Below are 23360 nucleotides of genomic sequence, written 5' to 3' on the forward strand. Positions count from 1 at the left end.
GGTTGGCCCCATGGCCTAGCAGTTAAGTTCGGAGTGCTCTGCTTCAGTGGCCCAGGTTTGCAGGTTCAGATCCTGGGCATGGACCTACACCACTCATCAGCCATGCTGTGGCAGCAACCCACATACAAAATAGAAGAAGATTGGCACAGATATTAGCTCAGTGTGAATCTTCCTTAGCAAATAAATAAATTTTTTAAAAAATTATTTTTAAACACAAGATGACTATGGGTCCACCTAACCCTTCAGTGAAGTCTTCTTTATTTCTTCCTACAATGTTTGAATACTTCCAAACATGCAGGTTGCTTTGTTGCACAACAGCAGAGGCACCATTCACATCACTGTCTCTGTGAATGGCATGCCCTGGCATTGTGCAGTGCACAACCTCTAAGGCTGATGTGGTAGCTTTGCCTGTGTATTTCACTTTTCTGTCTAATTAGGATTGTGGGGTGTTTCTCAAGCAAGTAGTGATAATTTGCTAATGTCTAACTCCAAAAATTACCCTAAATGTGTTTCAAAAAGACTCCTTAGCGACAAGCAGGAAAATATTATGTCTGGGAGACATGTTACTATAATATAGCTTGAGTAGGGCAGTCTTCTTCTTCTACCCCAAGTCAGTATTGATTCAGTGATCTTTACTTTAGTATTACATAATTGAGTAAATTGTCACTTCTGTTTATATAAACACAATTTGGATGAGGTGAAAAAATGGCAAGAGTGGAGAAGAATTCTTGGAGAGAAAGAATCAACATAAAAATAATACAATTACAAGTCTCATTAGCAATAATAATAATATTTGTGATGAGCTAATGATAATGGTAACATGGTGATGATAACAATAATGATACACAGTCAGCCCTCCGTATCTGTAGGCTCCGCATCCATGGATTCAACCAACCACAGATTGAAAGGCCTACCGTGGCTGCGTCTGTACTGCATACATACAGTGCTTTTTTCTTGTCATTATTCCCTGAAAAATACAGTATAACAACCATTTACCTAGTATTTACATTGCATTAGGTGTTATAAGTAATCTAGAGATCATTTAAAGTATCGAGAGGATGTGTGTAGGTTATATGCAAATACTATGCCATTTTATATCAGGGACTTGAGCATCTGTGCATTTTGGTAGCTGCAGGGGGTCCTGGAACCAATTCCTCGCAGATACCAAGGGATGATTGCATCCACCAATCCTAGTTGTTTGGTTTAGTTCCAAGTTAAGCTACATCGTGGCTAGTATCTCCATAAAATATTCTGCAAAAGAGAGAGAGGATTAATAGCATAGCTGGTGCTTTCTTACTAAGAAATGTCAGTTTTAATGACGTATGCCAAACATACAGTAACATCATATTTTCAATTGTAACTTTCGAACTCTCCTCCTATGCTCAAGCACGGTCAAAATTAATTTTATCTAATTGAAATTGTAAAGTTCTTTTTAGAAAGGCCGGTCTGCAGTTATAGAATAAAAAGGACAAAGACTCTAGCAAATTCATCTTTGTAGCTGTACATCTAGAGCTTTAAGTTATATATCTATATGTATGTCTACACAGATATAGATATATAACTTTTACATGTATCTATGTATATATAGACATGTATCTACCTATGTATATATGTATCTATCTAGATAGATAGATCTATACAATCTATACATATATACACATATACCTATGTACATATGTACGTATTTATAGAAATGTTTTACTCATTCATTTAGTATTGAATAGCACAGGTTACACCTCATAGGGGGTAATACCACAAAGGGAACAATATGTGTTATGTGCAAAGTAAACACATGTAACTAGCTTGAAAAGTACTGGATGGAGCCAAAAGAGGAGTCTAAGGGAATCATGATCTTGATAGAAAAGGATAAAGTTTGGATGCTCTGACATATTTGTAGATAACAATGCTAACATAAGAGCTAAACATAAGCAAAATTAGAGACCATGGGTTATAAGAAAAAGTTATGAATAGTCAAGAGTTGGAAAACAACTTAAGTTAAACAATAAAAGCAGGGACCAGCCCCGTGGCACAGCGGTTAAGTTCATACATTACGCTTCAGCAGCCCGGGGTTGGCTGGTTTGGATCCCGGGTGTGGACCTGTGCACTGCTTGTCAGGCCATGCTGTGGCAGGCGTCCCACATATAAAGTAGAGGAAGATGGGCATGGAGGTTAGCTCAGGGCCAGTCTTCCTCAGCAAAAAGAGGAGGATTGGTGGCAGATGTTAGCTCAGGTCTAACCTTCCTCAAAATAAATAAATAAATAAACAAACAAATAAATAAATAAATAAAAGCAGTCTGCCCTTGCAAGGTATAAGACATATTATAGTTATATATATATGTATTGTTGCTACTATGAGGTGGTCAGGGACAGCAACTGTGATTAATTAATCTTTATATCACTGGTGCAGGCCACAGAATAAGTTCTCAATAAATATTTGTTGAAAATGGAGGAAGAATGATCACTTAGATAGCTATGTGACCTAGTTAAAAATATCCCAATTCACCAGTGTCACATGTGGTTAAAGAAAATCTGTTTCTGAGTTGTTTTTGTGGGTGTGGTCACAGCCAGCATTAGTGACACACCAGGGAAGATGGCAAACAGACTGAGAACAAGTGCTGTAAAAAGTGACCTCACTGTAACAGCATGGGTGGGCCTGGTAGGTCAGTTCTCATACAAACATATTCATTCTAGAAACTTCTCATATGACTAAGAAGAGGCTGACAGAAATCGAACTGATTTTATCATTAAACAAACAGAAAATATGAAATAGGTAATGGAAAATGTTGAATGAGGACAAGAGGGAATATTTTTAGGTACTTTCATAACCTCCTGCCTTTCATTCACTTTCACATGCTCAGTTTTCTCCCCCCTCAGCCCCCCACCTCCTCCCATGCCTGCCGAACAGTAAAGCAGGGATGTTTCCCCATAATCCATCCATCCAGGAACACTGTCTTTGGAGGTTCAGTGACTTGCCCAAGATCACCTAAGAAGAGACAGAGCCAGGATTTGAAAAATTGGAGCTCCCGGCCATTACCATTCTACTAAACTAGATTATGCAGTAGTGACAGGGCAGGTGAAAAATGCCTTAAAGTCGGGTTTTTCTCCCTATGCTGTCATTAAGCAGCAATTATCCTTCAACTCAATCAAAGATTCCAACTTTACCAGAAAAAGCCATCTAAAAGTTTCTAAATCACCGACCAATATAAAACAAGAAAACACCAAAGATCCAGAAATCTCTAGGAATAAAGAATAAAAGTACAAGAGGATGGGGAGTGTGTTACCTCCCACTTAATCTCATTCATAAGATGGGAATAATAATAACACAGATCTTGTAAGGTTGCAGTAGAGTTAAATAAGTTAATTAAAGCACTTAGAATAATGCTTGGCAAATAGTAAGCATTTAACTAAAGTATAATTATCTTTTCCCTATCAGGTGTAGTGAAATTTTTTATTTTTTGCTAATTAGCATAAAGAAAATTTTAATATCACTATGTGTCTTCAGTTGTCATAGCCCATAATGTGATTTCTAGCAACGTATTCATATTTTTAAAAACTCAAGGGGCCGGCCCGGTGGCATAGTGGTTAAGTTCACGTGCCCTGCTTCAGCAGCCCGGGGTTCACAGTTTCGGATCCCAGGTGCGGACTTATGCACTGCTCATCACGCCATGCTGTGGCGGCATCTCTCATAAAATAGAAGAAGATTGCCACAGATGTTAGTTCAGCAACAATCTTCCTCAAGCAAAAAGAGGAAGATTGGCAACAGATGTTAGCTCAGGGCCAATCTTCCTCACACACACACACACAAAATTCTATACAACTTATTTGGATATTCCATGTTGTAATGGCATGCAACATACCATAACTTACCATTTTAACCAGACATTCATATTGCTTTAACAAAAGTGAATTAAAAGATTATTGATCAGGCTGCAAAAGCAGAATGGAGAAATGGTTAAGATCCCAACTCTGCTGTTCTAACTCTAGGTTAGAAACTCAGATCTTCCACTCACTAGCAGAGTGACTTTGGGCAAATTATCTACCCTCTGTATGCCTCAGTTTCCTCATCTGTAAGTTGGAATACTAATAGTATCTACTTCATAAATTTGTTATGAAGATTAAATATCATTACATGTAAAGTTCTAGGAATAGTGCTTTGCATACAGCATGCACTTATGTGAGTTATTTCCTTTACATTTTTTCCATACAGTTGAAAAAATATATTTTGCCAATTGATTTTTAAAAATTTATCAGTAAAATGTTCATATGGAAACATTCCAATTTCCCTACTCTAAATGCCTAAAATATATTTAATATATGGTTGACATTGAAGCCTTGCTATCTGCCTAATTTTAATATATTGTAATTATTGCTTTAATTCTATTTTAATCCTCAGATACTTAGTTAGAGTCCCAGCCTGTTACTTATCCCAAAACCCATGCATAGATTTAAAGTATAGTGTTTATATAATTTTATAGCAAATTCCCTGACTAACAAAGCAAACTGTTAGAATATAGGAAATTTTATAAATACTTAGAATATTTTATCTTTTTATACAGACCCTGCTAAGCACCGTAAGTCTTAGGGTTTAAAGATTGAACAAAATACATGCATATGTTTTTAATCTTTATGCTTAACTACTGTTTACGAAGTATCAAAATTAACAACAGGCTCAAATCAAGCAGACAAATATGCTAGTGACTCATCACATTTTAATGTTGCTTAATTTTTAGGCTTCCTGTGTGAATTAGCTAAGAGATACAGCAATTTAAAAAATAATGACTAACACCTTTTCTATTTCCTGCTTAGTTTTCTTCTAAAGGAAATTATTGGTTTTTTAATATTACTCAGACGTTCTCTGTATAAAGAAAACCAAAGAATTAGAATCCTCTTAACAAGCGTAACTTCTAGAGCCAAGAATTTCAGAAGTGAATAGGATAAAAGTACTTTTATAAGTTTAGAAAGGATGGGTCTATGTAGATCTAGATAGAAACAAAGAAACCCAATCAACTATTGTCTGTGTCATGTTAATAGAACGTTATGTCATGTAGATAGAATTTTGTGAATCTTCCAGTCTTGTCCCGGTGTCTTGCGTCATTCACATACCTGCACACCAGGTGTAGGTGGCACTAGGGCAGCACGACAGTGATAACCTCCCCTTGGGATATTCAGATTAATAAAGAATGTCTGCCATTTGAGTCACTCCTTGGAAAACGTCAGAGGCATAATAGAAAAAAGAACCAAAACAATAAAGACATTTAAAAAATTAACATAAAAAAGTTGAAATGATCAGCTTTCTTACTTATAATTATGGAAAACATTATACTCACATTACTAAGGATGTAGATAAGACTTCAAAGAAAGTCTTAAACTATAGCTGTCCTCTTAGGGACCTGAATATTTTAAAATATTATATACAAAATTTAAAAACTCTACTTATTTAAAATCAATTGACTATCCCCAAATTTTTGTCTTCCCCTACTTCCATTTCATGATTTATAAGGAATTAGCTTTAGCACTCTTTTTAGAGGATAGGTTGAAAAGGCATTTTAATTTCCACCTCACAGTAATTTTAAAACCACATCAATTCTTTTTCATGTGCAGCTGTTTTTTATCCAGAAATGATTGCTCTAGGCATTTTTACTTTACCACACATTTCAGAAGAGAAGGAATGAAGGGGAACCAGCTAATCTACAAATGTTTCACCAACAGTAGATCAAACCAAAAAAAAGTGAGGGGAGAGTTATGAACCAAAACTTCTTTAGAAATAAGAACTGTTCATTAATAGTCTAAATATTGAATATATAATCCACTTTACTTGCATTTAATTATCACTAAAGAGTTGATTCTCAAATTACTTTTCCCCTTACCGTTTATTCTCTCAAAAAATGTTTACTTATGTGCTGGGAAATATAAGTGAAGCATAAGGCTGTTCTCAAGAGGTTTGTGATTTGATTGGGAATACAATTGTTGCACATAAAACAATGAGAGAACAATATGAAGCCATAAGACACACTCACTAGAGACTGGCATGCCCAAAAGAAGAAGAAGGAAAAAAGCTGGATGGAGATGAGGATAAGATTTGGATAAGCTAAAGGGAGGCAGGGAAGACATTCTCCCAAGGCGCGAGTGAAGGCTTACAGTGAATGAGGAATGTCTGGGATACACTGGGCAGGCACGTCTTACAGGAGCAGGGTACACAGAGGTGAGCAGAATAATAGAATTTAGCATGGGAGGGGAGCTTAGAGGTCATTTTACTGAACATGCAAAAATCTCTTTTATGACATCTCTTGACCATAGCCATTTAACACCTACTATTATATGTTTCTTGCTTGTTTGTTTAGCAAAACACTTATTATGCTCCAGATACTCTTCTAAAGACTAAACAAACATTAATTCAGGTGTTCTCACAACAACCTTATGACAGGGGTATGATCATCATCCCCACTTTACAGATGAGGAAATGAGGCAAAGAGAGAGTAAGTAATTTGCCTCAGGTCACAGAGCTGGCAAGTGGCTGAGCCAGGATCCTCAGGCAGAAGGTCTGGCTGCAGAGTTCACCCTCTGACCAGGTGTTCACCCTTTCCCAGGGTAGATGGCCCTTCCACTGTTGGTCAGCTCATATGATAAGATACAAGGTTGAAAAGCTTCTAAAATTTTTTCCTACTTTTCTGCATTAGTTGTGTTGTAAATTTGCCTCATAAAAATTCAGATTTCAAGCGAAAAACATCTGGAACTCTAAGAGTTTGAGTATAAGTGAGTTAAAATGGTCACCAAGTATAGTTACCTAGTACTTGTTTAATACTAAAAGCAGTGATGTCTATGACTTTTTAAAAAGTCTCTTAAAATTTATAAAGTGACTCTGACAAATTTTGTGATTCTGTATGTAAAAATAAATGTAGTTGATCTATTCACTTGTTAAACTCTTTAAACAACCTAATGGCTCAGGATATTGTAAAAGATATAAAGACTATGGGATCACTTCAGAGGTAGAATTTTCTCTATGAATTTGAAGAATGTTCATAATTAAGAATTCTTCTTGGCAATCTTTAAAAGTCATGACACTACTTGGGGAGTGGAGACTGCAAGAACTGAGTTAGGCTTTTTATCCCAAAGCCAGATTCGCATAATCCTAAACAGTGGATATGCTCACTCATTCATTCAGTTGATACTGACTGTGTTCCCTCTCTGTACCAGGCGTTGTTTCAGGCACTGGGGATTCCGTGGGGAATAAAATGAACCAGGTTCCTGCCCTCGTGATACTTAACATTCTTTGGGGGTGAGGGGTGCAGGGGGATTTACTCAGGAGGAGTGTAACATACTTTCTGTTTTGCCAAAACTACGCTATGCTGGATTCCCATCTGCCTCCAACTACTACAATTGTGTTATCCAAGAAGAAAAGACTGCAAGAGCTTGAGATATGCCTACATCTCAATAAAAAGAAATAACTTTAGCCAGAAAGAAAGTCTGTTTTTCCGAGCAGCAGCATAAGGAAGTGGAGCCAGCTTTGAGGAACACCTGGGTCTAACGCAATCTCCCAGCAGTCCCCGCTGAACTTCTCCCCAAGCTGAGAAATGCTAAACTTTAAAAAAAATGCTAATAATTTTTAAAGCGTCAAGACTGATGGTAAAATAAACACTTAAATTCACCAAATAGTATTAGCATATAAAAACAAAATATTTTATCATAGAACCAGAAATTGGCAGAATGATCATAGGTTATTATAAAACCTTGGCTATAGAACTGGAAATACAAGTCTATTGATTAAGCCTACCATGACTCATGTAGGATGATTTCCTCCAAGGAAAAGCTTGGTCAGTCAATTAACACTATGATAAGAGTTTTTAGAAAGAGAAGTCAGATGTTTCTAAGTCCTCAGGCCAGGGAGAAATAGTTAAGTCAATAACTGAAAATTTATAGATTTTATCAGAAAAATGGTAAAATATTTAGTGGTGAAAATATAGGTTTTTCTCCATAGAGTTAAAATGTTTATATTGATCATTTTCTTTAAGAAAACATCCTAGGGACATTGTCAGTTACAAAGAGGCATCAATACTCAGGCTCTTTGCTTTAAGGAAGCAGAACTCTGAATTTTTCTTTAATAGCCCAAATAAAACAGCTTCGTGGAGCCCTTTATACCTCTGCTCAAGGCCATGTGTTTTTCTATATTTATTATGAAGGGTTGTGGAAGTTTTTGGGAGTCAAGTAATTAAAACCCAAGACAGATTCTGTTCTCTTAAAGTGGGTTCGATTTTCCACACATAATTTCACAATGGGTGCTAGGACCGGCTAGGCCTATACATGGTGATTGCACCAAATCAGAACTCTAAAATACTCTTGGTTTACTTTCCCATGGCCTAGCACATTTAGTAGAGTCGCATAGTAGGAGAAAAATAAATTCTGGTACCATTTGGTATGATTCTCATGGTATTATCATAATCTCTATTGAGTAAAACCACAATTTTTAAAAATTGGCCCAGTTTATCTATTGTAACTATGACCTAAGTAGTTTAAATAAAAGGCTTGTCATAATAAAGAAGAATCTTGTCTGTCATTCAACACCTGATCTTGGTAGATTGATAATGTGTCTAACAGAACTGAAAGTCCCTGGAAAAAGGGGACCTTTTGAATATGGAAAGAATGTGGAGAAAAGAAGATAAAGAATTTTCAAGCTCATTTGATTTTGAGTATCTTTACACTATGTAGTAAAATTTCATTAACTTGTATTCATAAAATCAAACAATATCACATGGTTTGGGCTAAAGATTAGTTTTGATATATTTATGATGCAAGAAAATCAATAATAACATTTTAAAATAGTCCTTGCCAGTTAGGACAGGTAAAATGAAAACAGTAGGACAAATAGGCACAAGGAACTATTTTGAATTTGTGGAGTATTTCCTGGGATTTAGTTTGCTCCCCAGGGAAGAAAAAACTTCCAAATAAATATTTTAGCAAATAAATACATTACGTTTTTTTCTTTCCTTAAACATTCTGATAAGAAAATATACATAAATACTTTGGTTGGTATCTAAATGCCAAGTATTTCCAAAGTCAATATTGCTCATATTTGGTTAATACCAAAATCTCCAGGGCTAGTTTCCATACTATTCATTCACATGGTCAAATTGGTCAGCCCCCATCACGTGTGCAGCCCTCAGCCACACATTCTGACTAGTGCCAGAGTGAAAGTGAAGTTTAAGAAGCTTAGGAACAGCACCTGGGCCAGCGCTTTTGCCTGTTTCTGGTAGGATCCCAATCTGGGTACAGGCATGAGCTTGAAGGGGGCCTGCAAATCTGCAGACACTGCATGAAACAATTTTTGTGTGTTTGTATGAAAAATTTCAGATAATCCATGGTTTTCATGATTATCAAAGATTCCTATCCCTATAAAAGGGTAACGATTATTGATTTAAGGAGTCCTTGTTCATTGAAGATCCAATGCTCCAATAAAATGCAATACAACTTTGGGTTAAAAGAACTAAAATGATGTATTCTCCCCATTGACCACAAGTTGACCTTTGAGATTAGAGTCACAACCTCTCCCTTACAAGCCATTCAAACACCTTGCCACCAGTTGAAACAAAAACTGTTCCAAATGTAATTTTATACGTTTTGGTGATATTAAACATTTTTTCTATTAAAGTCTCTTGTATCCTTGGTCTCTTCAGTTAACAATATTTTTGCAACCCTATTATGTGCAGGAGATGTTGAGGATAAAACAGTGAACCAAAATAGATACGTTCCTTGCCTTCCAGAATGGATTTGAGGCATATTTCCTCATTCTCTATATCTACGGGAGAAAGAAAATTATAAAACATACTCAAGTTCATCTAATTTCAACTAGAAAGCGCTAATATTAAACTAAATTGCATGAAGTAAAGTGACATCTAGTGTTAGTTAAGTGGCAGTGAAATATGTGTCAGGACACTGGGTAGCTTTAATTTATTCTTTGGAAATAATGTTAAACTTGGCTTGAGCAACTCTTAAAAGTGTGGTTTTTTCCATTTTTTTTGTATTTTAGAGTAATTTTGAAATAATCTCAATTTAAATGTTAATAACATTGTTTTTACTTTCTTTACAAAGATTAAAATACTTAAAGCATAGGGAGAAAGAATTACAGCCAAAATAACATTCATGTATCTATCACCCAACTTTGGAAAATCTTAACATTTTGCAAATCTGCTTCAGATAGTTTAAAAATAAAACATAATAGACACATTTGATGCCCTGCGAACGCTTTCCTGATTTCATTGCCATCTTTTTCTCCTCAAAAGTAACCACTATCTGGTTTATTATCTCTGTGGCTGTTTTAATATTTTTATTACATATTTGTGTACCTATACAATTTATAATATTGCATTTTTTACACTCCATATAAAAGATATCATACTGTATAAATCCTTCTGCAACTTGCTTTTTCAAGTTCGATATTGTATTTTTGAGATTTATTCATATTGGTCATCTAGCTCTAGTCACTTATTTTAACTGCTGTGTGGCGGTAATCCATTGACTGAATTACACCACGATTTATTTATCCTACAGTTGATGGACATTTAGGTTGTTTCCAATCTCTTGCTCTTATAAACCATGCTACAGTGAACATTCTTGTACATGACGCCTTGTGAACAAGTTTGAGAGTTTCTCTAGGCTGCATGCCTAGGAAGTATTGCTCAGGTGTATACTTTCAAAACATCTATAGATATTGAGAACTTGCTCTCCAAAGTGGTTGTACCTATTTACACCCTCGCCAGCAGCGCAAATGAATTCCTATTGCTTCACAATCTCACTAACACTTGGTATTTTCAGGCTTTTTAACTTTTGACAGTCTGCTTGGTGTAAAATGTTATCTCATTGTTATTCAATTTGCATTACTCTGATTAGTGGTAAAACTGAGCTTTTTAAAAAATATGTTTTTACCACTCGTTTCTTCTGTGAATTGCCCATTTCTAATGTGTGTCTATTGGACTGCCGAGATTTTCCTTGTTGAATTATTTTTTTTACATACTTTTAATACAAGTGCTTCGTTGGTTTAATTTATTGCAAATATTGTTCCCCAGCTTGGCTCTTCACTATGTTCATGCAATCTTTTCATTTTAATGTAATCAACGTTATTGGTCTTTCCCTTTTTATAGCTTATTTAAGAAATTCTTTATTAAGCTTTTCTCCTTTCTTCTAAAATGTTTAAAGTTTTGATTTCCATATTTAGGCTTCTATGTTGCTACTCTTGTGTAATGTGTGAGGTAGGGAGGCAATTTTCTTTTTTCCTATTGATAGTGATTGTTCTGGCATTATTCATTGACGAGACCATCCTTTCCTCATTGTTCACTTTAGTCTTCCTGCCACAGTCACTCCAGAAAGTAGTTGTGTAATGCTTCTCTTGTATAGCACTACTTGTATAGCACCTTGAGTTTCTCTCAATTACGTCGTGTGTCTACTGACCTCCACCTGTGGGCTTATCCCTGCTCACACTCTGAGCCTGGTTTGCTTCCTGCCTGAGAAATATTGGTCACTCTCAGCACCGTTTTTCCTAATGTTCCCAGACTACATGTCTGTGTTCTGGTGACTAGTTTTTCCTTGGTGTCCATATCCTTGTTATTTGCATTTTTATTCTGGGTTCTGAGCTAGGGCGCCCAACCATCCCAGCATTCCCAGGACTGAAGAGTTTCCCCAATGCAGGACTTAAAGTGCTAAAACTGTGACAGTCCCTGGCAAACTAGGATGGGATGGGTGGTCACCGTTAGTTCCTACCTCCAGCTTCAGCTTCCTCCTAGGTTGACCTCTTGACTCTTTAATTTGGTGTTATCTGTATGCTTGCCAGTCATATTTACATCGAACTTATATTTGTTGAGTACCTACTATATGTCAGATGCTGTGTGAAGCATTTTCACATATGGCGTCTCATTGAACAGTTAGAACAGCTCAGTATGTCTTCCTTTTACACATGAGGAGAATTGTATTTAATTGTCAAGGATCACAAAATTAGTGATGTAAAAGAATGAAACCCAAGCCTCTTGACTAAATATATTTTATTTCTACTAAATTTGCTATCTTCCTAGCCCGAGGAAAACACAGCTATAATTGCACATATGGGGTCTACGCTTGTACCAACTGAACTTGCAGATGGAACCACATTATGCCTAGCCTCTTGCTGTCCATGCATTTTTGGCCTAATGATTTCTGGTACATTTGATGGTACATGAAGTCAACTTCACGTGTTCTAAAGCACAAGTGATAATCCTGTTTGTTATGCAACAGTATGAACATCTCAAATGTTTCTTAGGATAAAAGCTAAGAAGAAAGATAAACAGGAATACTATTGCATGGCGCATCACACTGCCACATCAGATTGTATCCCTCCAGTCAAAATGTCACTGCATGGGATGTGGGATCTTTTCATTCTAATGCATCTACTTTATCAGTCTTTTCCTTTTTATAGCTTACTTAAGAAATCATCAAGTTTTTCCCCTTTACTTTTTCCAAATCTCAAATGTCATTTGTAGATTATTCATACAAAATATTATTTGTATAATTTAGTTCCCCAAATATTAACAGGCATTAGGTGGAGGAGAAAATGGTCCAATTATTTGGGAAACAAATTTCTTTTTTATACAAATTTTCAGTCTTGATTGTGCTAATTTGCATTGTTACTTCCTTACAGAAAGATGGTGTAGCATTTTCCAAATGGCTTGATGATGAAACCTTTTTGTTTTGTTTCATTTTGTTTTGTTTTGTAACTTCTCACATGCTGTGGAATATAGGGAAATGCTCTTTTCATCTGTAACAGCACAATATCCTCCAGAGGGCAGCAGATTCCCTTGGCATATGGCCAATCACCTGTTCTTTGAACAGACTGATAAGTGTCCTAGAGCATGTTCTATTAGTCCAGTCATTGATGTAAAATTTCCAGTTCCTGTAGCAGAGATAGGCATTGAAATGCAGCTCAAGGCTGATGATAAGATGTATGTGTGGCACTGAGATATAATGCCCCAAAATAAACTAATTGAGTCTCTGATTGATTACAGTTACATCATTGGATTATAAAGTTCAGATCACAGATCGTGTCTTTTCCTTCTTATCTTCAAACAGCAAACATCAATCGAATGTTCCATAAGGAATAAAATGAAACAGTATTAGAATTAGCTCCTTTCCCGAGGAGCTTACTAAGAGACAGGAGAGAGATTTAGATACGGTAGCACTTTTAGCTCAACAACTTTCATGCCTGGCTGCTAATTAGAATCACCTGGGGCCACTTTTAAACACGAACAATGCCCAGGTCCCACCTCAGAACAATTAAATTTGAATCTCTGTGTTTGTCTCTAGGTGTGGCATTAAAAAAATAAAATGTTCCCAGGTGATTTAACCAGCAGCCAGGGTTGAAAACCATTGTATTAAGATGATAAAATAACTTTTAGGTAAGTGGTTTCTGACCTTTTCAAAGAGGAGAAATTTAGACTTCTTTTCCCAGGGGAAATGTTTTAAATCTAGAAGAATACAAAAAAGAACAGAGTCATTCTTACATCCTCTGTCCAAAGTTAATCTTTGTTAACCTCTTTATTCTTTCTTAGTCATGAGTTTTGCGCACAACTAACTCAAACAAACAAAACCCATACCTGATATTTCCTGAACTTCAGAAAACATTTCCTAGTCTTAGAGCAAAAGACGTCACTTTTGCTAACCCCCAAAATTCATTATAGCTCGCCTTAGTTAACAAATAGCCTAGCACATTCCAAATAGATCCACTCAGCCCATGAACCTCATCTGACGAAAATGAGTTCTGTTCATTTGCTACCTGAATAGAGCTAAGAGGTTTATTTGCACAAAGACTAACTGGGAAGGTGGAGGAGGAGAGAGTGAGAGATCAAGAAAATATTAATGAATATATATCTTCCGGTTGCAAAGAGATATAGAGCAAGCACCTGCCTGGCTGGTAGGAATGAGAAGTACAGGCTATAGTTATGCATTGGAGGTTTTCTTCATGCAAAATTAACTGGCTGATAGTGGGAAGTGACTGCGTGGAGATGTGTCTCATTCACACCATGTTCTCACTGTGAGCTCGGTTAGTGTCAATAACCTGAGAGGATGGCTGTTTTCAGGGCATCACAGGGCTGGAGACCTCCTGAAGACAATGAACAGTCTTTGAAGGGGCTGGCTCTGTGGAGTAGTGGTTAAGATTGGTACTCTTGGTGCTCTCTGCTTCAGCAGCTGGAGTTTGGTTCCTGGGCCCAGACCTACACTACTCATCAGAGGCCATGCTGTGGCAGTGGCTCACATACAAAATAGAGGAAGATTGGCAACAGATGTTAGGTCAGGGCAAATCTTTCTCAGCAAAAAAAGAAAAAAAGTCTTTGAACTAAAAGATAGTCTTTGAAAATAAAATACAGGCAGAAATATGGGCTCAGTTCCTCTGATAGATAGTTTAAGCAAAGGATATGATTGATCTTTTGCAAAAGGTTCTGGAAATCAAACTAAAAATGCTTAGCTAGGTCTAATGAAGTATACTTGAGCGACCCAGAGGAAAATATTACTATCCCCATCTTATATACGAAGTATCTAAAATTAGAAAAATTAAGAAATTCTCCCAGAGTTGCAAGCAAAGAAGAAGCAGACTGGGATTTGAAACCAGGCAGACTGGCTTCAAAGTCTGTCTGCATGCTTCACCACTGCATTGTATAGCCTCAGAATTTACGGAAAAAACCCCCACGTTGTAATACAGAAAACACATGTATGCGCACATTTATATGTGTTACCTTTTCTAAAGCATGTATTTTAATGTCTCTAAAATTAGGATTTTATCAACAATCAATGGTGTTTACAATTATAATGACATAACTCGATACATAAATGATATCTATAATTATAATGACACATAATTGATACATAAAACAATGGTGCATCTTTGAAATATGGTCAAATAAATCTCATAGGCCCTTGCAGTTGTTCCTTTTCAAAGGAAGGTGTTTGTAAAATCAGAAATCCTCTTCTAAGAAAAGTGATGAAATAAATACAAATATATGCAAATGAAAGTTTACTCATTTATTTAACCAAGGAATATTTATTGATTTTGGAGATCAGCATAGTAAAGAGACCCAACTCTGGAGTCATACAGACCTGGGTCAAATTCTGGCTAAACTATTTTCCTGCTACATGACCTTGAATAAGTTACCTAATCTCTCTAAATGTAAAATGGAGATGCTAACATTATCTCATGGAGTTATAGTGAGGATTAAATGTAATAATTCATTTAAGGGATAGCACAATGTTCAGCATATTGATAAATGTCATCTACTATTATCATGATTAATTTTTGAAAAAGGTTAAACACCTCCATTGTGTCACACAGTGTTCCAAGATTTGGTAACGACCTTATTACAGTGAAATAAGAAAAAGGTTTTGCTCTCATAAAGCTTATATCCTAGTTGGGAAGGACATAATTATTGTTGTATTTACTATGTGGTCAGCACCAGGCAAGTCACTTATAGTTTAAAGATGAATAAAATGTCTTGTGCACTCTAGAGTGATTAACACTGTAGTAAAACAGTTATCTATTAGTTAAAACCTAATTGTATAAGTCTCTTTAAAAGTAGCTTATGTCCTTAACAAGGTAATTAAGCATTTCTATTTGTGGCCTAGTAAAAGATTCAAAGTAGGTAATCCAAAAATATTTTTTGACTCAAATTGAACTGCATATCTCTTCTTTCTAATTTGCTGTGAGTTGGGAAACCAAAAGGAGCCTTCTCCCAGAGAGTTTTTTTTTTAAATCCTACTATAGAATCAAAGGAAATTTTAAAACATCAAATATATAGCATCCATGTTCCAATTACAAATTCAAATGTTTCACTCATTGCCATATACTTTATCCTCACATATTAACTAAGTTGTCCTTTATCACTAGAGTAATTATCTTTCATTATCAACTTGTGCTGAGTCACCAAAAAATTCATTTTACCATATAAGGTGAGCTGGGCCCCAGTGATCAATTCTTAGTGATCTTTTACCCAACTCTAATAATCTTTACCTTTATACAAGAAGAGAACAAGATGAAGTGAGATGGTTTGTGGCTCAGTTTCCTTATTTCAGATGAGAACTAGAGGGATCATTGTGATTTTGTGGCTCTTACCTCATAGCAAAAATTGGTTGAGCCAATGCAGGTTTCCTTATTCCAACTTAAGGCCAGGAACTGCCTATGTAATGTTCTTGGCCTCAGTTTCCCTGTTCGGAAATAAATTGAAAGAGATTTTTTCTTTAAGTGTCTTTTGCGAATACATAAGTAATATATATACTGATTTCCGAATGTTTGGAAAACACAGAAAAATATGAAAATAAGCCATAATCTTATCACCCAGAGACAGCCACTATTAACATTTTGACATATTTCTCTCTAGAAAGAGGAAAAGAGAAAGGAGAGCTGGGACTTGTCCATAGATTCCATGACCGCAATCATTATACTCTAAGTAGGTTTGGACTCCAACAAGAAAAAACTCATACTATGGTAGGGAAGTCATTTAACAATCAGTAACCCAGCACCTACTCTGTGCCGGGCACTGTGCCGGGTGCAGGGGATTCGAGGATGAATACGCTGTGGTCCCTGTGTTCAAGAAGCTTCTAGTTGAGTCAAGAAGACAAATAATTACACATGCTATACTGCAACATGTTAATTGCTACAACAGAGGTAGAAAAAAGTGTTGTCAGAGCCCAGAGGAAGGAGTGATGCTATGAGAGACAGGGAAAGGCTCATATTGAATGTACCATTAGGGCTGGCTCTGGAAAGGTAGGCAGAAAATGGAGATAAAGGCATTCCATGCAGAGGGAACAGCATGTGCAAAGGCAAAATTCTATAGATAATCTATACATTGACTTCTTCATTAAACCCCTCTTCAAAAACAATGCAAAGAGACATTATGCTGCTTTTGACAGAAGGCAATAGTTCTCAGCAGCATCCTTTCCTTCTTGCATCATGACAAAAACTGCTGTTAGTTCACATTAAAATGGCAGTGATATTTGGCAGAAATCTACTGTATTCTTCCTTAATGAGTTGTCAGAGATTCTGCCTTGCCGTTTGTCTTCTAAGCAAGTTATTATGAAGGCTGTCAGTAAAGGGTAAAGATGAGGAGAAGCAATATATTCACCAGTCAGCAGGGGGCTGAGAATCTGTTCATTTAGAATCAGCAGGGGGCCGTGGGAAAACGTCTATTCTTTAAGCAAGCCTATGAAGGACTACCATTCAAAAGATGGGGTAGGTTTGTAAGAAGCTAAGAAAGTCTTCCTCTAATTTAAAGTCGTAGGAGCTTTCCGTAGGCCCTATGTCTGCTTAAAGACAGAGAATGAAATAAACCATAGCAGACATTCTGATATAAGAGTGAACTTAATTTTGACCACTCACCAAAACCTAATTGAGAGACTGACAGATGAATCTGATACTATACAGAAAGTCATGTGTATGGATAATTAAGTCGAGTCACATATGTCAAAATAATTCACACTCAGTCTGCAGTATAGGAATTCACTGTCTTACTGAAGCTATTAACTATGTGTGGAATTAAGAATTAAGATGGTTTGTTTGTCTTCCCCGAGGTTCTTACAGTTTGGTAAGGGCCAAAGTTTGGAGAAAGACAGATACTGCCTCTGTGGCCTATTCCTTATGGGACTTTGAAGGAGTTACTTAGCAACTGTAGTTAACAATACCTACTTCACAGAATTGCTGTAAGGATTAAATGAGATAATATAAGACAAGTGTTGGCACATAAGTGCTCAATAAATGGCAGTCATAACAATGCTGCTGCTGCTGGCCTAAATATTATTATTATATAGATCCAAGAACAATGTAAACTTTTCCCAATCATAATATGTTCCCTTTAGAGAGAAGAAAACTTTTATTAAATCTAAATAATAACGGATAAATGAATTATGCATAAAAATATTTTCTGCTGATAAATTTTATCTTTTGTACTGTCAATACTACAATCTAACCTGTTATCTATAATTGGACAGAAACAGAACCAGTGTTAGTTCCCCTTCTTAATTTATCACATTGCTAATTGCTCTGCAATACTTTGAGAATCAAGATATTAGTGTGAACAGCATCACTGCAAAATCTCATTTTACGTTGTATGGTTTTAAAATAATTATATTTTACTGCCTAACATTCTCAACATACATGGAAAACTGAACAGTTTAATATATAAGAAATGTATTGTTACTTAAACTGAAAGGCTGTTATATCCTTTATTTGGGAAAATAAAGGATCAATCTCCTGTAATTGAAACCATAGTTACAACTCAAGGGATAGTTTTTATTTTAATCTTCATTTTTTCCAGTTATTAATTTAATCTACCAGAGAATAATAACCAATTAAAGTTGGACAGGTCCTTAAGATGATCTATTTCAACGCCTTAATTTGACTAATGCAAAACTAAGGCCTGGAGGAGTCAAGGGACTTAACCAAATATCACTGGTACCAAGGGTAATATTTAAAAATTTTTGTTTTCAGAATTTCAGCAACTATAAATAATAAAACCTGATAATTGCTAGAAATAAATAATAGAACTAATTTGGTTTGGAATAAACCTGACTCTTTCTATCTTAAGTGGTTCTCTCACCTAAGGACAAATATCAGCTATTTGGAACATTGTGACTAACATTAAGTGCTTCATTTCCACAGTCCCTTAATTATCAGCCCACATTACTTCTAAAACACATAGAAACGTTCTTCAGTACCTTAAAAGTTAAAGCGCTCCTCAAAGTTTCTCCTTTTAGGCACTGGATAGAAATGGATGTAGAATCATATTTGGCTTTGGGAAATTTCACATTTCCTGGCATACAATTAATATGTCTCTCAAATATTTGTCTATATTGTCTTCTTCATTGCAACTACAGTATTTATTAGTCAACAAGATCAAATAAGATACTATATATTTTTTAACAGAGGATACTCCTTCTGTCTGAGAATAACACAGAATGGCTATTTTCCTGTAAGCCAGTTGATGTCACTCTATAAAATATGCAGTAATTATCATAAAAAACTAAAATAGACTTCTTAACCTTATACTACAACAATTTTTCACCCATACACATTCAGTCATGCATGTAAAGCTGTCATTTCCAATCTAGACCATTTGTGATTAGTCTTAGCTATTCTGAAGCAATGCCAATCAGAGTGATTATGTTATCACTGTTGTGGTAATTAAGTGCTCTATTTGTTTACTATTGAAAGCACAACTGATCTGATACATAGTCAAGTTACAAATAGTTCTGTGTCTGATATTAATGAATGCCCATAATGCATTTTCCCAAAGTTATTTCTTCACAGTTAAAATGACACAACTTACAATGAAAATTCTTCCCCCTTCAATCAGTGCTTCTCAACTAGGGGAACTTTCCCTCCCAGGGGACATTTGGCAACATCTAGAGACATTTTTGGTTGTCACAACAGCAGGGCTTGGGGGAGGGGTGCTACTGGCATCTAATGGGCAGAAGCCAGGGATGCTGCAAAACATCCTACAACGTACAGGACAGACCCCACCCCCACCACCCCAACAGAGAATTATCTGATCCAAAACATCAGTAGTTAAAAACTTCTGGAGGCGCTGGCCCCATGGCATAGTGGTTAAGTTTGGCATGTTCCACTTCGGGGGCTCGGGTTCACAGATTCCAATCCTGGGTGTGGACCTACACCACCAGTCAGCCATGCTGTGGCAGTGACCCATATATAAAATGGAGGAAGACTGGCACAGATGTTAGCTCAGGGCTAATGTTCCTCAAGCAAAGAAAGAGGAAGATTGGCAACAGATGTTAGTTCAGGGCTAATCATCCTCAGGAAAAACAAAAAGTTCTGGAGATGGATAGTGGTGATGGTTGTACAACAATGTGAGTGTGCTTATTGCCAATAAACTGTACACTCAAAAATAGTTAACGTGGTAAATTTTATGTTATGTATATTTTATCACAATTTAAAAAAATCAAGTGCTAAGACTGAGAGCTTTAAATCATTGAGGGTCCTTCTTTAGAGAAAGTACTTTGGTACTTCTAGGAAGGCCAAAAAGACACTGTGCACCTGATAAAATGACATTAATAAGGCAGACAACTTTAGTTTCCTCTTGTAAATCGTATTTTGTTCTCTCTTGACTTGCTTCCAAATTTCTTTCATCCACTAATGAACAATTCCAAACAATAGTTTCCTCACCTACATGCATACTGCTGCAATAAAAATGAAAACAAAACCTATAACTGGGTTTTTTGGCTTAGCTCATTTGACTTAGGTTTCAGTTACATACCACCAAAAGTCTTGACAAACATAAGAGGCAGCAAAGAAATCTGGACAAACACAGAAAGTAATAAAACTTACAATCACATGGGCTACACAGAAAAGAAAGGAAAACAAAACAGAAGCGACATGCTCCAAAAAACACTGAAGACAGCAGTAAAGATTTATTTTCTTTTTCTGGTATTAGTCACAAAGGAAGGTAAATGCAGTTGTCCACTAATAGTGTTCTATTAAGCAAGTCTATCAAATATGGACTCCAACTTCAACCTAGGCTTTTTCCAACCCACCTTCCCACTACTTTACATTTATATATCTCACCTGTGTTCAAGTTGGAGTCAGTAGTAGTCGCTTCACTTATCTACTATTTCAACTTTCAAAGTATTTTTATCAATAGTCTCTCTTCCCCAATGTAGTCAATGCTAATTAAAACATTTCTATTGGAAAAGCACATATTATTAATAGCTCTTGCTGAAGCTGGATTAGAGAATATCAGCAAAGCCATAGCCCTTCAGAAGTTTTGATATCAATATAAATGAAAATCAAGCTCTAAAATTGGAACACAATGATTAGAATCAAAAGTTCTTTCTCAAGCCAGCCCCAGTGGCCTAGTGGTTAAGTTTGGTCCACTCCCAGCACAGACCTACGTCACTTGTGAGTAGCCATGCTGTGGCCGCCCATATATAAAAAGAACAAGATTGGCAACAGATGTTAGGTCAGGACGAATCTTCCTCAGCAAAAAAAAGTTTCTTTCTCACCTATAATATAGCCACATTGTAAAAATAAATATCTTACACAACTTCTACTAAAATTACCCTTAGTTCTGTAACTGAAAATTGGAAAAAAAGACACTGATAATGTGTTAAAATAAGAGTTTTAGTCATATATGTAGAGAAATCCTTGTTGCAACATTGTAAGTACTTTAATTTATAAAAGAGATGGGGAGAAGAAAATATAGGAAAATATCTTAATGACATTGGGTAAAGCAAAAATTTAAACAAAACAAGTATGGGGCCGGCCCTATGGCCAAGTGGTTAAGTTTGCCTGCTCTGCTCCAGCGGCCCAGGGTTTCACTGGTTCGGATCCCGGGCACGGACATGGCACTGCTCATCAGGCCATGCTGAGGTGGCGTCCCACATAGCACAACCAGAGGCTCTCACAACTAGAATATACAACTATGTATGGGAGGGCTTTGGGGAGGAGAAGAAGATGAAGAAAAGAAAAGATTGGCAACAGATGTTAGCACAGGTGCCAATCTTTAAAAGAAAAAGAAGAAACTATAAAGAAAAAGATTAATGGATTGAAAATATTAAAATTAATACTTTCTGTATGGTAGAAGATACTATAAGCAAAATCAAAGGTCAGGCCCCAGTCTGGGACGGCGTCTCTCGGAAGCACACAGTCAGCACTTGGGGAGCTTTCTTATTTTTTTTTTTAAAGGTTGGCACCTGGGCTAACAACTGTTGCCAATCTTTTTTTTTTTCTTATTTTTTTAAAGATTGGCACCTGGGCTGAAAACTGATGCCAATCTCTTTTTTTTTTTTTCTGCTTTATCTCCCCAAATCCCCCCTGTACATACACAGTTGTATATCTTAGTTGCAGGTCCTTCTAGTTGTGGGATGTGGGACCCGGCCTCAACGTAGCCTGATGAGCGGTGCCGTGTCCGCGCCCAGGATCTGAACCCTGGGCCGCCGCAGCAGAGCACGGGAACTTAACCACTCGGCCACGGAACCGGCCACGGAACCGGCCACGGAACCGGCCCTGGAGCTTTCTACAAGTACTGATTCTTAGGTCTCATTCCCAGAGATTGTGAGTTTAAGCGGATGAAGTTGCAGCTGGGGTGCCTACGGTTTTAAAAGCTCCCAGAGCGACTCTAATGTAGCCAAGGGTGAGAAACATTGGCCTAGAAGAAGGAAGTTGCAATGTGTATAACCTACAAAGTGTTTTTATTCAGAACTATAAAGGAATCAATGAGAAAAAGTCAAATAGCCAATAAAAAATTGGACAAAGGATTTTTTAAATATATATTTTTTTCTTATATATATGTATTTTATTGTGGCAGCATTTGTTTCTAACATTATATAAATTTCAGGTGTACACCATTACATTTTGATTTCTGTGTAGATTACATCATGTTCACCACCCAAAGACTAATTACAATCCATCACCACACTCATGTGCCTAATCACCCCTTTCACCCTCTTTCCTCCCCCTTCCCCTCTGGTAACCACCAATCCAATCTCTGTCTCTATGTGTGTGTTTGTCACTGTTTTTCTCTTCTACTTATGAGTGAGATCATACGGTATTTGACTTTCTCCCTCTGACTTATTTCACTTGGCATAATACCTTCAAGGTCCATCCATGTTGTCACAAATGGCCAGATTTCATCATTTCTTATGGCTGAGTAGTACTCCATTGTGTAGATATACCACATCTTCTCTATCCATTCTGGACAAAGGATTTAAACAGGCAATTAACTAAAGAGAAAACTCAGACCAATAAACATACAAAAAGATGCTCAATTTTCTAATAGCCAGGGAAATACACATTAAATGAGATGCCAATTCACATTAATCAGAGTGGCAAAATTATAAGAGTTTGTTAATGCAGTGAAGCAATGGGAACTCTCAAACAGGGCTGGTAGGAGCATAGATTGGTACAAACCTGTGATGGCTAATTTGATGTGTCATCTTGGCTAGGTTATGGTGTCCAGTTGCTTGGTCAAACATGAGTCTAGATGTTGCTATGAAGGCATTTTTTTAGATGTGATTAACATTTAAATCAGTAGACTTTAAGTGGACCAGATTACTGTATATAATGGGGGTGGGCTTCACCCAATCAGTTGAAGGCCTTAAGAGCAAAGACTCAGGTTTCTCAAAGAAGCAATTCTGCCTCAAATCTGCCCTGCTAATATTTCCAGTTTGCTGGCCTGCCCTGTAGATTTCAGGCTTAAGACTGCAACATCAACTTTTACCTAAATCTCTAGCTTGCCAGATAGCCCCACAGATTTCGGATTTGTGAGCCCCCACAATCTTGTGAGCCAGTTCCACAAAATCTCTCTCTGTCTCTCTCTATCTCTGTCTGTCTCTGTCTCTGTCTCTCT

The 23360-nt window shown here is 36.6% G+C and overlaps 1 long non-coding RNA gene across 5 annotated transcripts in view; it reads right to left on the reverse strand.

Moving 5' to 3' along the window:
• LOC106837256 (uncharacterized) overlaps positions 1-23360 on the reverse strand; it is a 42247-nt gene that overhangs the window by 6395 nt on the left and 12492 nt on the right. Inside the window, exons 3-6 of one of the 5 annotated variants that reach the window (XR_011502644.1) lie at positions 22604-22705; positions 16118-16209; positions 13429-13481; positions 5104-5202 (exon numbers count right to left, since the gene is read on the reverse strand). This is a non-coding gene — a long non-coding RNA (uncharacterized lncRNA). The remainder of the gene's footprint in view (positions 1-5103; positions 5203-13428; positions 13482-16117; positions 16210-22603; positions 22706-23360) is intronic. The other 4 variants (XR_011502646.1, XR_011502645.1, XR_011502643.1 and 1 more) reach the window with 4 other exon arrangements.

Source organism: Equus asinus, chromosome 4 (assembly GCF_041296235.1).
Source record: "Equus asinus isolate D_3611 breed Donkey chromosome 4, EquAss-T2T_v2, whole genome shotgun sequence".
In the NCBI taxonomy this organism is placed as follows: domain Eukaryota; kingdom Metazoa; phylum Chordata; class Mammalia; order Perissodactyla; family Equidae; genus Equus; species Equus asinus.